We start from the raw sequence: 14,965 nt of genomic DNA on the forward strand, positions 1-14,965 counted from the left end.
ATAATCAATGTGTATTTGGAACTCCTGTGTTTCTCAGTGTAAAAAAAATGCTTTAGCAAGTTTACTTGTGCATTCTATATGTTTCTTCATCTGTTTCTCTATTAATTATTTCAATACTAGCACACAATGCTTTGCATTGGCTTTTGAAGCAGGTTATTTGGAAGCTAAAGTAAATGCTGAATTATTAACATCTCACACCAGGCAGGGCCAATAGTGACTATGACATAAGACTGAAGTGGAAGGGAAACTTCTAACACTTTGGATGACAACTGATGTAACAGAGCAAACTGCATTGCATTGCAATATTGTTTCAACACTCTAATTGAATGAACATGAAGAATGCAGAACTTGCTAAAAGCAAGGACTTTCATGTCTCCATATCAATTTGGGCCTGATTGTGCCAACTGTTTATTTGGAGAAGACAAAGCAACCACATAAGGACTAAAGAAAAAGAACAAGACACTTGCAGCATATCAAGTTTGTCTTTCATTAAGCTGAACTGTTTTTTCCCCCCGTAGAGTATTTCACAAAGCATAATCTTACAATGAGATTTGTACTTACTAGCATAGGTGCAAATGTTTATGGAGAAAAAATATGTGTTTGCTAGGAATAAAAAAATGAATTGGCACATAGTTGCTGTAAAAGAGCTATTTGGATAGATGGTTATGAAAGTAACTTAACCTGATACACGAGCAATTTTAGAGTCAAAGCACATTTATCACCCCACTGAGATTTAACTTTTGAGAAACAGAGAGTGGTTGATGTGCTACATGTCACATACTCAACAGGTAAACAGCCTGCCATCATATCTGTCCATTATTAAGCAAGAGACAGATACTTAGGATATCAGGAGTTTAACCAAATATCTTTTTCATACAAAGCACATGCTATATTACTGGGCCAGGTCTATTTTGTACTATTCAAATCTTTGTCCTCTTTCTACAATAGCCCTATAAATGGAGATTAGCACTTATCTAAGTTAATATGCAATAAAATTGCAAGCTGTGTTTTTTTTCTTAGCATGTGCATTGCATACATTCTTCTCCTGTTCTCCCTGATTGTCCTAGCTCTTTTTTTTTCCAAAAACAGTTTCTATTTGTTTCAGGGACTAATGGGTTGCGATCCTATGTATCCTATGTATCACATGGTCCATGGCTTTTAAATGCTCAACTTTAAATATAGGCTTAGTCCTGGTGGTTCCAGGCATCTTTAGCTTTACTTTCTCCTTTGTCCTAGCAATTTACTAAAAGGAGAGGGGGTGGGGGCATTACAAGTGAAAATTCTTCCTTCTCCCACTGCTCTGGACAGATTTTGGACTGTGAGAATTTTTGTTGATATACTAACTGCGAAAAGACAGGAACAGGGTTCCAGAAGCATAGATTTTTCCAAAGGACAAAAATTCCAGAAATATGCAGAGTCAATTCTCTCTTTCTCTAACTTGAATTATGACTAAATAAGCATATATTTATCCAGAGGAACTCCCTTCCATCACATTAGGACAGGGGTGTCAAACTGCCGGCCCATGGGCCGGATGTGTCATGGCGAAACTGCGCCCATCCCATTGCCAGCAATGGAAAAAAAAGTCACGACATGTCACACGACGTTGCGAGTTTGACACCTCTGCATTAGGACATATTGCCATGGTAGATTTCTATATTGTGGTAAAATCTATAAAGTTTTGAAACTTCAGGGATGTTTGAGTTATTTGTTTAAAGAACTCAGAGAAGAAAAGGGCAAGCTACAGAAATTAACCTTTCCCTGAAAGAGTGTTATAAAGTCTTCAAATGTGCACATGTGGAATTTTATTTTACTGATGACTGCAACACTGTACTGTATAAACACACAGGTCAATTTTATTGTATATACAGATCAATGCAAAGAAGAAAAATGTAAAGTCTACATTTCCAGGGCCACCTCGTAACGTGATTTCCATTTGCCGCAGAGTGCAAAATCCAGGTTACTAATTTCTTCTGGATATAGGTAGTCCTTGACTTACAGCCAGAATTAGAACCAGAATTGTTGCTAATTAAGGTAGGTAAGTGACCAATTTATGACTTTTTTTCTATGATTGTTAAGCAAACCACTGCAATTGTTAAATGAAACATGGTTTTAAAAAAATCCTTCTCCCATTGCTTTTGCTCGTCAGAAGTCACTGGGGATGTCACAGATAGTGATCACGTGACCCTGGGACACCACAACCATCTTAAATACATGCCAGTTGCCAAGCAACCAGATTTTGATCATTCTGATTGCGGGGATGCCACTACGGTTTAAATTATGTCATTTTTTTCAGTGCCACTATAACTTTGAACAGTCTTTAAACAAATGGTTGTAAGTTGAGGCCTACCTATATAAAGAGAGGCATATTTGGACTGAATTCTTGTTAAGGTTTTATAGCTTTGTTCCACAATCCCAACTGGCCCAGGTTTTCTACAAATTATTTAAGTAACCCATAAATTCACAAACTTTCATTTTTGCTTACCTCTCTGGCAGGATAGGACAGATATATTAGGAAAGAACTAGATGTGACAGCAGCAATTCTGTTTAAACAGAAAAAAAGTAAGGAAGGGAGCAAAGTGATTTCTCAGAGAAACAGAGCATGTATTGTGAATTTTTTTAAAAAAATCTTCTCCCTGCATAGTTTTTGCCCTCAGCTATGCTTAGATAACAAAAATGACATCTGCTAGACCAGGGGTACGCAACCTTGGCTCTTTTATGACTCGCGGACTTCAACTCCCAGAATTTGAGCCAGTCATGCTGAGGGGACAGGGAGAGGTTTTCAGGCTGAGCTATGCTGGCTCAGGAATTCTGGGAGTTGAAGTCCACAAGTCATAAAAGAGCCAAGGTTGCCTATCTCTGTGCTAGACAAAATATGTCAAATAATATTCAGCATTTCTTATCCACAGGTCTATTTTGCTATTTAAATTGGACTTCTCTCCATCTTTATATTTAATGAGGTAATGAGGTAATTATTTTAAATACATTTCACCCAAGTGACACCATGCTCCATCTGACAATTGTATAAACTCCTCACTGGCTAACTCAAAAGGGCAATCACTTATTGGTTACATAATTCATTACTGTAAGGAAAGCAGAAGAGGTGCTTGTATAATTGCTTTTGTAGTCAAAATAATGTATGTGCCAAGGGTACTATGCACTTAAGCTTTTTTCTTCAAAGGGAAGAACATTTACTTCTTTATCTTACAGATGAAAACATCCTGCCATGGCCTTGATTCAGATCCAAAGTTTAGCATTCCCTTCCACTTAATGTCCTTGAGAAATTCTGGATATCCACTCCCAATTAACTATGCTAGCAAGGAATGGTGGGATCTGACATCAATCACTTATGGGAGATAACATATTTGGGATATCTAACTTAGCAGATCAGACAAGTGATAAACCTGGACATGGACCCTTTCCTTCTTCCTCTTCTGGAATGTCTATATAAGGTCAACTATATAGTTTAATTCAAGGGTGAGAATATGTAGTCATGTATAATTTGAGCTAACTCTGTTTTCACTATGAATCACAATAATCAGGATTGACAAGGAGTTGGAGTCCAATAACATCTAGGGAGCCACAAGTGTTCCCCATTCTAAGATTACCTGCAATATGATGTTCATAAGTTATATGGTCCTACCTGATGATCACATTATTTCTAGTTAAAATAAGAAATTGGGAGAATAAAAAGGATATATGACAATGCATGGTCTTAAAATAAGTTTCTTTTAAAATATGATTTATATGGTTGCCCATGTCACATAGATGACTCTGAGTGGTGTGCAAATATTAATAGCATGAAAACCACAGTATACAATGCCCAGTGTACAAACACCCCCCCCATATAAAACAATGAATCCTCTCAAGTGGATCAACAATAGCAGAGCTCATCTAACATCTTGACCCAAATACCTGGGGAAACAGGCAGGTCTTCAGTGCCTCATGAAAAGCTAATAGGGTTGGGGCCACCCAAATTTCCAGGAGGATGTTATTCCATAGGGCAGGTACTGCCGTTGAGAAGACACAACTCTGAGTTCCAACAAGATTATATTATTTGATAGAAGAGACCCAGAGCGTGCCGTCTCTGTTGTTTGTGGAGGGCTGAATAGAAACAATGGGAGAAAAGCACTCCCGCAATTAGCTTGGTCCTATGCCACTGAGGCTTACAGATGATAGCCAGAACCTTGAATCCCACCTGGAAATCTACTGGGAGCCCGTACAGTTTATAGAATAGTTGTGTTACCTGAGAAACATCAAAAATTATCTGAGCTACTACATTCTTGGAAATTAGCAAAACCTTCCGGCTACTCACTTTCACCTTCAGAGGATGGGAGGGTCCATTTGCGAAAACACGACTAGTTTTATATAAAATAGGAGGTCTTATAAATATTCTAATATGAGATTGTGGAATATGACTGCCAGTCAGTGAACGGCAAATGCCCCAGTCTTTTTTTTAGCAGGTCAAAATGGAATTTTGAAAGACAAGACACACAATAATCAAACATGATGTGACCTAGAAACATATCATCTTCACCTCTTACAGATGTTTCCAAGTATGTTGGGGGACCGTGGGGGACTGTGTTGGTTGTCCAGATTGGTACTATGCTAAAACAAGTAAACAAGGGTCAAGCAGTCCCCTTAATTATTTATAAATGATAATGAACCTATTTTAAAAGACACTTACTGAGTCAATAGGCACACTTACACATAGCTATTGATTCATGTGACCTTTTCCATCTGGAGCACCTTGGGGAAATATAAGAAGTTTCAAAAGAAGATGAGTTAATTGTGCAATATAATTTAGGCATATATCTACATCAACTCAGTTTACAGAATTGCAACAATGGAAACAGCTGGGCCAAATAACTTTTAGAGAGGAGGCACAGCATTAAAGCTAATTTCATTCAAATCTTTACAAATGCTTTCCCACTTAGGAGACCTACTGATATTCTATTAGCCAAACATAAAAGGCCATTGGAAAGAATTCAATGCATATCACGTTTGAAATGCTAAAATGCTGCTCTTTTCTTTTACAACTTTTCCCTTTTGCTTCAATGGGAATGGATGTTGGGAGATGAGAAGTTGTGTCCATCTTTTAAATTAAAAAAAAAAGAAAATAAAAAAGATGGTAGTTAATCCCAGATAATTATATCTAATGATGGAAAAGAACATTGGAGTTTCTTGGGAGTTTCCTGGTACTCCCATGTTACACCTTTGCTCTGCGAGCTGCATTGGTTACCAGTTGTCTTCCGGGTGAGGTTCAAGGTCTTGGTTATGATCTTTAAGTCCTTACATGGCATGGGTCCGGGTTACCTCAGGGACCACCTGCTGCCAGCGTCAACTCCCCTCCGCCCTGTGCGTTCCCACAGAGAGGGCCTCCTCAGGGTGCCTCCGGTAAGGGAATGCCGACTGGCGGCCCCCAGGTGGAGGGCCTTCTCTGTGGGCGCTCCGGCACTATGGAATCAACTGCCGGTGGAGCTCCGGATGACATCAGACCTCCGAACCTTCCGTCGCGGCCTGAAGACCCACTTATTTGAATTAGCTGGTCTGGCCTGATGGGGGAACATGGGCTTTTAAAATTGTTGTTTTTAGCATTGTATTATTGTTTTTTAACTGGGCATTGGTTTAATCTTATTTTAACTTTTGTATCGTAATTTATATATGCCCTGTGAACCGCCCTGAGTCCCTAGGGAGAAGGGCGGTATACAAATTAAATAAAATCTAAAATCTAAATCTATTACTATTATTAGGCTGTGGTAAAAGTATTTATTAACTGGCTTCCTTTAATACAAATAATTGAAGTTGAAAATCACATGGGGAAATAATAAGATACCGTAACATCATTGTCTATGGAAATATTGTTATTGAGGTTTTCAAAGCAGATGTGAGGATACAGTAGCATCATTGCCTGTGGAGAACATGTATTATCAGGGCTTGCTGGAGAAAAGCTGGAGCGTGAGATTGACCCCTAATGACAACCTGTGCAGATGTTTCTGCTAAGTTGTTTATCACTTCCTTCTTTTGGGATTTCATTCAACCTTTTTGTTTAGCCCTCAAGAGGCGGTGTTCCTTCTATTAAGACTTTAGCATAGCTAATTAGAAATGATAAAAAGGTAAAGGTAAAGGTTCCCCCGCACATGCGTGCTAGTTGTTTCCAACTCTAGGGGCTGGTGCTCATCTCCGTTTCAAAGCCGAAGAGCCAGCGCTTGTCCGAGGACGTCTCCGTGGTCATGTGGCCGGCATGACTATACGGCAAAGGCGCACGGAACGCTGTTACCTTCCCACCGTAGTGGTCCCTATTTTTCTACTTGCATTTTTACGTGCTTTCGAACTTTAGCATAGCTAATTAGAAATGATAATAGGGAGGAAAAGATGTATTCGTGAGAGAAGCAATATATCACATAATTTGTCACTTTCTTTAAGGTGATTGTACCTTTACACAACTTTCCCCATACTTTTTTTTCTTGCTTCTGGTATGCTATGGTCTGGGTTCACCAGGCAGATTTGGAAAAGGGAAATTTTGCTAAATTAATAGTTCATCTGAGGGGTCCTTGGTACTGTCTGAGCTTGGTTGTTTCCTTGTAGATTTCATTACTCAAACTAGGTAGCATCATCAGTGCTTGTAATGAATAGTTCTTTTAGGAAAGAAGAATGACAGATGATATGACAATATATATGCAATATCTATTCCCAATAATGTAATGCACTGGAGAACTGACATGTTCTCTTCTCCCTCCCACACCCATCACATTACTCTGGAGAAGGGCTGGCAATTTTTCAGAAATTAATCTTCTGGACTGGAAGCAAACTATCCCTGGAGTGGCCAAATCAATGTATTCTTTTGCTCTTTCAAATCTGCATACATTATAAATTCATGGCTTAGAAGGGGAATGTTGCACAATACTCATAGTTTTTTATTTTAATATTAGTTTATGGTTCTTTTTTTTAAAAAAAGGTTTGCCAATTTTAGATTATTTTAAAATCGGTTTTGTTAAATAAATGTTGTATTTGCAGCTGTATAAAAAGATAGGATGAGAAGTACACCAATTATAGTACTTAACTGTGCTTAAAAGTTACTTGGCTTATTTTCAGTGACTAGAAGCTAGAGGAGGCTGGAAAGTTAAACTAAATGGTGAAAAATAATTCTTTCTGCTCTTAAGTAATGTATTCATATACTTTTATTTTCTTCATGCAAGAGAATTGTTAAAGAGATCCAATGAGAAATGCAAGATTATGGAATCTGGTATATCTGTGTCTGTTCAAAGTTTTAAAAATGTTGGTCTAAACTTTCACAAGAATTTGCCTTTTCAGCATTGCAAAAAAAGCTGGAGGAGTGAAGGATTCCCATTTCAAATTTTTGGGAACAGGGAGTTAGAAGCAGACTATTTTCAGAGTGAAGCAACATCCTCAGGGAGATTGTACAGTGTAATGCTGGATAAGTTCATGTTTAACTTGCAAACAAAAATACAATCAACATCCCAGAACATTTTAACAGCACATGCTATTTGTTGAAGTCTATGTAGCAAGGGATAAATGAAATAACATTAAAAGGCTCTAGAACCTTAAGACATACTGTAAATCTGTATTGGGGAGTAAATCTGCCCCCCCCCAAAAGTCCTGACCCTATCTTTTAAATTTTGTTTGGAGATTTTCCCCTAAGAGAATATTGACAATGCAAATCTTGTTTCATTGTGTCCCCAAATAATAAAACTATGTATAGTCATTGAAAAGAAACGTTTAAAGGAGCAAGAGGTAATCCTAAGAAACATATTGTATTTCATCCTCTTATATAACTTAAGTTTGCCTGTATTCTTTTATCTTATTCTGATATAGCAAGCAAACTACAGCCCTTTTTCTCATTCTTGGTCTATCCTTAAAGGAGCTCCCTTCTTTCATAAAGTGATCGGGGATTGAGGTTATATCCAGAGTGATTCCTACCTCAGTTTGTTTCTGAAATTATCAAGCCATCTTGCTAATAGAACAGAGCGTGAACTTTATAATATAAGTGCAAGTCACTGGGTAAAAGGCCTTTTAACATTCTCTTTAGCTGGTCTCCTTGCATTCATATTAAATATTTTGGCCAAATATTTTGGCCCTGCATTTGTTAAATTGCACAACTTGAGTTTCAAGTAAGTGCCACAAAAGTCAAGAATACACAGATTGAATATTCAAGTACTTTACTTTAGCCAGAAACTGAAATTTTTGATTCTTGACATTCTTCTTTATTTGTTGAGTAAATGCTTTTAAGAAAGACCTCTCCACTTTAACTGCCCCCCCCCAAACTTTGATTTTTGATTGTTTGAAGGACCAGTTCAGCTGCCTTAGCTGGAATGGAATATTTTGTCATGATTTAATGCAGTTGCTTTAAATGCGATTTTAAATAATAATAATAATAATAATAATAATAATAATAATAATAATAATAATAATAATAATAATAATAATAAACCTTTATTGTCAAAGTACAACATGTGTACATTGAGATTAGCTGAGCCTCCCCCTGTGCTCTCTCCCCCCAACACACAGTGACAACAAACCCTCCATCCCACCACACTATGTGAACCAACTACACCACACACCGGCCTCCCAAGTCAACTCTGCATAAGATTACATCCCATTCAAAAGCCTAACAGCCCACGGATAAAAGCTATTCTTCAGCCTGTTGGTACGGCTGGCTATATTCCTATATCTCCTACCGGATAGTAGGAGAGTAAAGAGATACCGTCCAGGGTGTGAGTCATCCCTGAGAATCTTCCTCACTCTTCCAAGGCAACGAGCCCTGGCGATGTCATCCAGTGGTGTCAGGGAACAGCCCACAATGTCTTGTGCTGTGCTCACTACCCTCTGTAATACTTTCCTATCCGCGGCTGTCAGACCGGCATACCAAACCACAATACCATATGAGAGGACGCTCTCTATGGTAGACCGGTAAAAGAGGGTCATTAGCTGTTGTTCTACCCTGTTCTTCCGCAAGATCCTAAGAAAGAAAAGGATAACACTGGCCTCATCGTATAAAGAAAATTTATTTAAAATGTTTTACCGATGGCATCTTCCCCCAGCCCGCTTAGCAAAAATGTACACAACAGCATCTCCCAAATGTTGGAAGTGTTCTGAAGAGATAGGCACATACTTCCACACGTGGTGGTCTTGCAGTAGAACACAAAAATTTTGGAGAATGATTTGGATTTGGCTGAAAGAAATTTTGAAACAAGATCTGGAGTTTAGTCCAGAACTTTTCTTGTTGGGAATCACGAAAGAGAAATATCCTAAAGATGTGCTATACTTAACGATCCATATTATCACAGCAGCTAGAATATCATTTGCGCAAAAATGGAAAAAGAATGAGATCCCAGGACAAAAAGAGGTTATTAGGAAAATTTGGGATTGCGCTGAAATGGACAAATTAACTTTGGAATTAAAGAATAAAGATCAATCAGACTATTATAGAATTTGGAACAAATTGTATCTTTGGATGGATAAAAAGAAAGGTCTCTATTAGGTTTTACAGACTAGCTCACTGTTTTAAATAGTGTGGTATTTCACCGATTTGTAATCTAAGTGTATTTAAGTGTATTTTTGATGTACATATATACATGTATATATATATATTTAAACATTGTAGACAAAAAGGTTTGTCAGCTCGCTGGTACTGTGTCCAATGTTTTTAAATAATAAATTTAATAAAAAAAAAAAAAGAAAGTGAAGCCTCTGTTGGGCCTTTCTAGCCACCTGGGTTGTGTTAACTTTCCAGGTCAGATCTTCACAGAGGTAGACTCCCAGAAATTTAAAGGAGGGAACCCTCTCCTTTAGAGAGCCTTCCTCAATATAAGTTCAGACAAAGCCAAAAGGGCATTATTTAGTTGGCACCTCAAGTTAACAAAGCTTGGCAGCAATGACAAATTTTCAGAAAGGAAATTCCATCATCAGGCATCTAAACTGGGAGCATCTTTCTCTTGGATTGCCATGGAGCAAATGTCTGGTAAATTGGCTACCATGCTTTCAAAAGAGGATCCTCAAGCAAGCTGAATTTTGGATAGATATGTAAGGGATATATCCAGGGCTTTTTTTCTCATAGAACACTCAGAACGGAGTTCTGCCACCTTTTTGGGATGAAACCTTGTAGGGTAGGCAAGGCGGGTTGTATGGCGTGTGAGTTCTGGCACCTTTTTCTGTTACAAAAAAGCACTGGATATATCCATTATCCAGGACCCATACTGCCAGGGCTTTCTATATCACTTTGAAAAATTGTCAAATGCTGAGAATAAAACCAGGCTAAGTTTCTGGGCTACGTTTTTGTGTCCCAAAATCAAAATGAATGACTATCCTAGTCATCAAGTGAAACAGACAAGCACTAGAATGATCAACTAGCCCATGCTAGACTACCAGTAACAATAATAATTAGGTACTGACAAAACCAAACCTACTTGACCTGCAAAAATGGATGATGGCCATTTTAGTCATTTCAGGGCTGCCCATTCAATTTATACATTCTTACCAAACCACAAAAAGGTGATGCTGTTGTTGTAGGGCAGACATGTCAAACACAAGGCCCGGGTGCCAGATCTGGCCCGCGAAGTGGTTTCATGTGGCCTGCGAAGCCATCCTGGAAACAGTGAGGGAACGGCTCCCACTGCCCTGGCCCTGGCCCAGAGACCCTCCTTCTGTCAGAGACCCTCAGATCTGTCCCACTCCTGCCCAGGCCCCCATAGGCACCCTTGATGCAAACAATGTAGAGCTGGCCATGCCCACCCAGTAGGCCACAGGTCTGCAACCTGCGGCTCCGGAGCAGCATGCGGCTCTTTCAGCCGTCTCCTGCGGCTCCCAGTCCTCTGCTATGTGCAGTCCAAAAAAAAAAGTGGGACTAAAAAAGTTCAACCAATCAATTCAAATATGCAGGGTAGGTGCATATCTTGCCTTGGTTCCACTCTTCAGTCAAACCCTGTTCTGTGCATGCATGCATGTATCTGCATGCGCACACATTTTTTTCGGCTCCCAGTTTTTCCTTTTGTGAGGGAACCGGTTCCGAGTGGCTCTTTCACTGTTTCAGGTTGCTGACCCCTGCAGTAGGCCATACACACTTTAGCCACGCCCACCCAGTAGACCACACCCACCCAGTAGACCACACCCACCCAGAACATACCCACCCGGCCCCCTAAGGGCAACCTCAATGCTGATGCGGCCCTCAATGAAATTGAGTTTGACACCCCTGTTGTAGGGCATATTTCAGATAATAAATTAACATTTTTGGCTGCACATGGGGATTTTGGAATGGTTTCCCACACTGAAAAACACCCCCCCACACTTTGCAAGGAACTGTCTAACATAGCACATTGGAAAAGAGGGTCTAACTGCTTAATCTCGACAGTTTTATTTTCTACTCTTTCTCAGCAGAGACCATTAAGAAGGTAATCCCACACCTGCAGTCTTATGCAATAATTCTCTACTATTTCTAAACTCCTACCACCTTATTCCTTTGGGATGAGGTCCAATAAAGAAATAATACTTCAGAGTAATGGTGGTGGTACTGAGTGAGGCTGTGTCTGTCCTCCTCCAATTCACTCATTATATCTACTTGCAGGATGTTTTGAAAACTCTCTTAAGAGGTTCCTGATTAGGCATTCGTTCTTGCAGCAGGGTGAGAACTATTATGGCCAATCGCTTTTTTTAAAAACTCCACCATATAGTTCCCAAAATAGCCTTTCTACCATATTTAGCCAATTTTTTATTCTGCTTGGCTTTAAATAAAAATTGAACTAAGCAGGCATTAGTTTGCAGTGAAGCTTCCCTGTAGTTTCATTAATGTAGATCTTTAACTTTTTTTAAAATAAAGTTAACATGTTTGAATTAAAGATCAGGCATATAAATTGCTAGGTAAAGCCTTCATTTTTACCTCTCATATTATGTTGTAGATTGATTCTATCTTGTTTTGGATACTCTACTGTATTTACTCCTGCCAAACTCTTCAGTGCCAAATTAAAAATCAATAGAAGAGAAAATATGTAGCTCACAGTTGAACTGAGGAGTCCTTAGTGCTCACTGAGCTGGTTTGTTTGCAGATGTTTCATTACACAACTAAGTAACATCATCAGAGTGCACTGACCAGAGCATTGATGTTACCTAGCCAGGTAATGAAACAGCTGCAAACAAACAAGCTCAGTGTGCTTTTAAGGATTCCACAGATTAAGATTCAGCTATTTGAATCTTAAATCTATTGATCTATTCATTCTTGGAGACAGACGTCTATTACCTGTTATTGGGGTGGGGGAGGGAGGAAGGGAGAATACCAACTGTCTGCTTTAGAGCATTTTATCTAACAGTAATGAGAAAGCATAGCAAATCATGAATTAAGGGAGGTTAAAGTCTGGTTTCGGTCTTTTCAGATCCCTTAGTTTAGTTCAATATATGTGAAGCCAAATGTTAAAAGCAGTCTCCTCTAAATTAAGATCAACCTCTGGTGACTTCACTTAAACATTTAGTATTCTCAGCAAAAATAATATTTACTTTAGGTTTACTATTCCCTTTTGGGAAATTTTCTGACTTCCCAGTGTAAACCACAGTCCTGGTATTTCTTCTTGGTCTCCCATCCAAGTCTAATCAAGTTTGCTCTTATCTAGTTTTTTGGGTCCAACTAAAACTGACTAGATTCAACAGCTTAGCAGGGCAAGTCAGATAGGCAAATATAATAGAGTTGTGTTATTGGAGCTAGAAGCTTTAGCAAACCCATTAGTATTTGGAAAAGGTGATCAAGGGCATGAGCATCGCTAGCAGTACAAATGTTAAGACTTTGGACTTTATGATGGTTGATGGGAGTGGGTCCAAATATGATAAAATTATTTCAAAATATTACAACCCAATGTGCTGTATTTGGAAATATCTTGCTCGTTCTTTTGAGATTTTTCTTGCTTGAAAATCTTACCCTGTTAATTCTGGTGCCAGAAATTTGGTGTATCAAAGAAGTCTGTAATATACTCAGTTCTATATTCCAGGTTGTTGCATACTTTTTTTCCCTAACCATCTTTTGTGCAAAAAATCCCTATAGAATATATTTGGTCAGCTATCTTTTGGCAGCTGTAACTAAATAATCAAACTTTGTTTCATTTTTAGCACTTGTAGAGATTCTTCTTCTATCCTAATCCCCCACCATTTTTTTGAGACTATCAGTTCAGTCATCAGTCTATATTTGCCCCTTCTCCAGGCATACACAGACTAAAACTCAGGGCCAAAATGTAATACTGGAATTTTAAGCTTACATAATTCCCAGGATGTAAATTTAGTGCTGTGCTCCGACACAGAAAAAAATGTGCCTGTATGTATGTATCTAGCATATTGTTTCCCATTAGCTTTTATAGCAAACTTTACTCCCTTGAGCCTTTGAAAATCGGCAAGCACCTAACTTTTATTTTTATTGCTAACATTTCAAATTCTACTGTCCTCCTTCCTTATCCACCCCACCAGATCTCCATCCTTCAAGCCCGTTCACTCACTTTCCCCCGAAAAAACCCCATAGTGGTCCTTAATCTATGTACCTCTCTCCCAGTACAAATAGGAATGTTTTTGTCCCATTTGCTTTGCACTCTCTCTTCCACCATTATGTGTCTACCCATGTACTCCTGAGACACAAATTTTAAATTTCGCTTTCTTGTCCGCTTCCCCGTTCCTAATTTTGTTTACTATTACTCAACCCCTCCCCCCCCCCGCCTTGTGCCTTTGCCTACTTTTCGCTGGAAGCAGGAGGGTCCAATTCTCCGCTCCCTTTCCTTCCTTACTATCCAATGCACGCGGCAGGCAGGCCTCCTCGCTTCCCTCTCATGTAGATCGCCTGGAAGAGCAGGAATCTCCTTCCGAAACAGAGAGAGACCCTCGCAGCTCAATCGCCCCTTTTTAAGAGCTGACAACGGAGCAAGGAGCCTTCTCAGTACCTCCTCTTCACTGCATCATCACCAGTAGACGGCGAAGCATATTGGGAAATGTAGTTTGCAAGAGGGCAAGTGAAAGTCGCTCTCCTCGAGCGTGTTCTGCTCTGCTAAGACGAATTGCAGAGAGCGAAATCTGATGGCTTCTGCCTAGATAATGTATCTTACAGGACCGTGGTAGTTCAATGCTGAGTTAATAGCAGACTTTGTTCCTGACCTGCTAGTTTTTGTTGATACAGAGGGATTTTGAAATCACAGCTCAAACATTATGACAATTTACAAAATAAATAAAACTCGGTTCTCTGCCTAATTCAGTGGTGGGATTCAATTATGTGAACAACCGGTTCTCTGTGTGGATGCTGCTTCCGGAAGTCCATTCTGGGCCTGGGAAACAAAAAGTTAGCTACCAGTTCAATATTGTTCCAAGTTCTTATAAGGGAGGTGACATTTCTCTAGAGAAAATAGATAACTAAAGAAACAAAATTACTGAGATTTACAAAGGAACAGAGGCAGATTCCCCTTCATGGATTACTGCCTTGTCGTAGCGAAGGGGCTTGCATAATTCAATGAAGCTATGAATATACAGTAGAGGTGACAAATAGATTTAAGGAATTAGATCTGATAGACAGAGTGCCTGAAGAACTATGGACAGAGGTTCGCAACATTGTACAACAGGAAGCAACCAAAACCATCCCAAAGAAAAAGAAATGCAAGAAAGCAAAATGGCTGTCTGAGGAAGCTTTGCAAATAGCTGAGGATTTTATTTTCCTGGGCTCCAAGATCACTGCAGATGGGGACTGTAGCCAAGAAATTAAAAAACGCTTGCTCCTCGGGAGGAAAGCAATGGCAAAACTGGACAGCACACTAAAAAGCAGAGACATCACCCTGTCAACAAAAGTGCGTATAGTCAAGGCTATGGTCTTCCCAGTTGCAATGTATGGCAGTGAAAGCTGGACCATAAAAAAGGCTGAGCGCCAAAGAATTGAGGCCTTTGAACTATGGTGCTGGAGAAGACTCCTGCGAGTCCCTTGGACTGCAAGGCTATCAAACTG

The 14,965-nt window shown here is 39.3% G+C and overlaps 1 protein-coding gene across 2 annotated transcripts in view; it reads right to left on the reverse strand.

The window, feature by feature from the left end:
• ORMDL3 (ORMDL sphingolipid biosynthesis regulator 3) overlaps window positions 1–13,920 on the reverse strand; it is a 28,994-nt gene extending 15,074 nt beyond the window's left edge. The window contains exons 1-3 of one of the 2 annotated variants that reach the window (XM_083377244.1): window positions 13,716–13,920; window positions 4,706–4,746; window positions 2,483–2,540 (exon numbers count right to left, since the gene is read on the reverse strand). The gene's annotated coding sequence lies outside the window, so the exon portion shown is untranslated. Of the gene's footprint in view, window positions 1–2,482; window positions 2,541–4,534; window positions 4,572–4,705; window positions 4,747–13,715 lie in introns of those variants that run through there. The other variant, XM_083377243.1, reaches the window with a different exon arrangement.
• Between the last annotated feature and the right edge of the window lie 1,045 nt (window positions 13,921–14,965).

Source organism: Vipera ursinii, assembly GCF_947247035.1.
Source record: "Vipera ursinii genome assembly, chromosome: Z".
In the NCBI taxonomy this organism is placed as follows: domain Eukaryota; kingdom Metazoa; phylum Chordata; class Lepidosauria; order Squamata; family Viperidae; genus Vipera; species Vipera ursinii.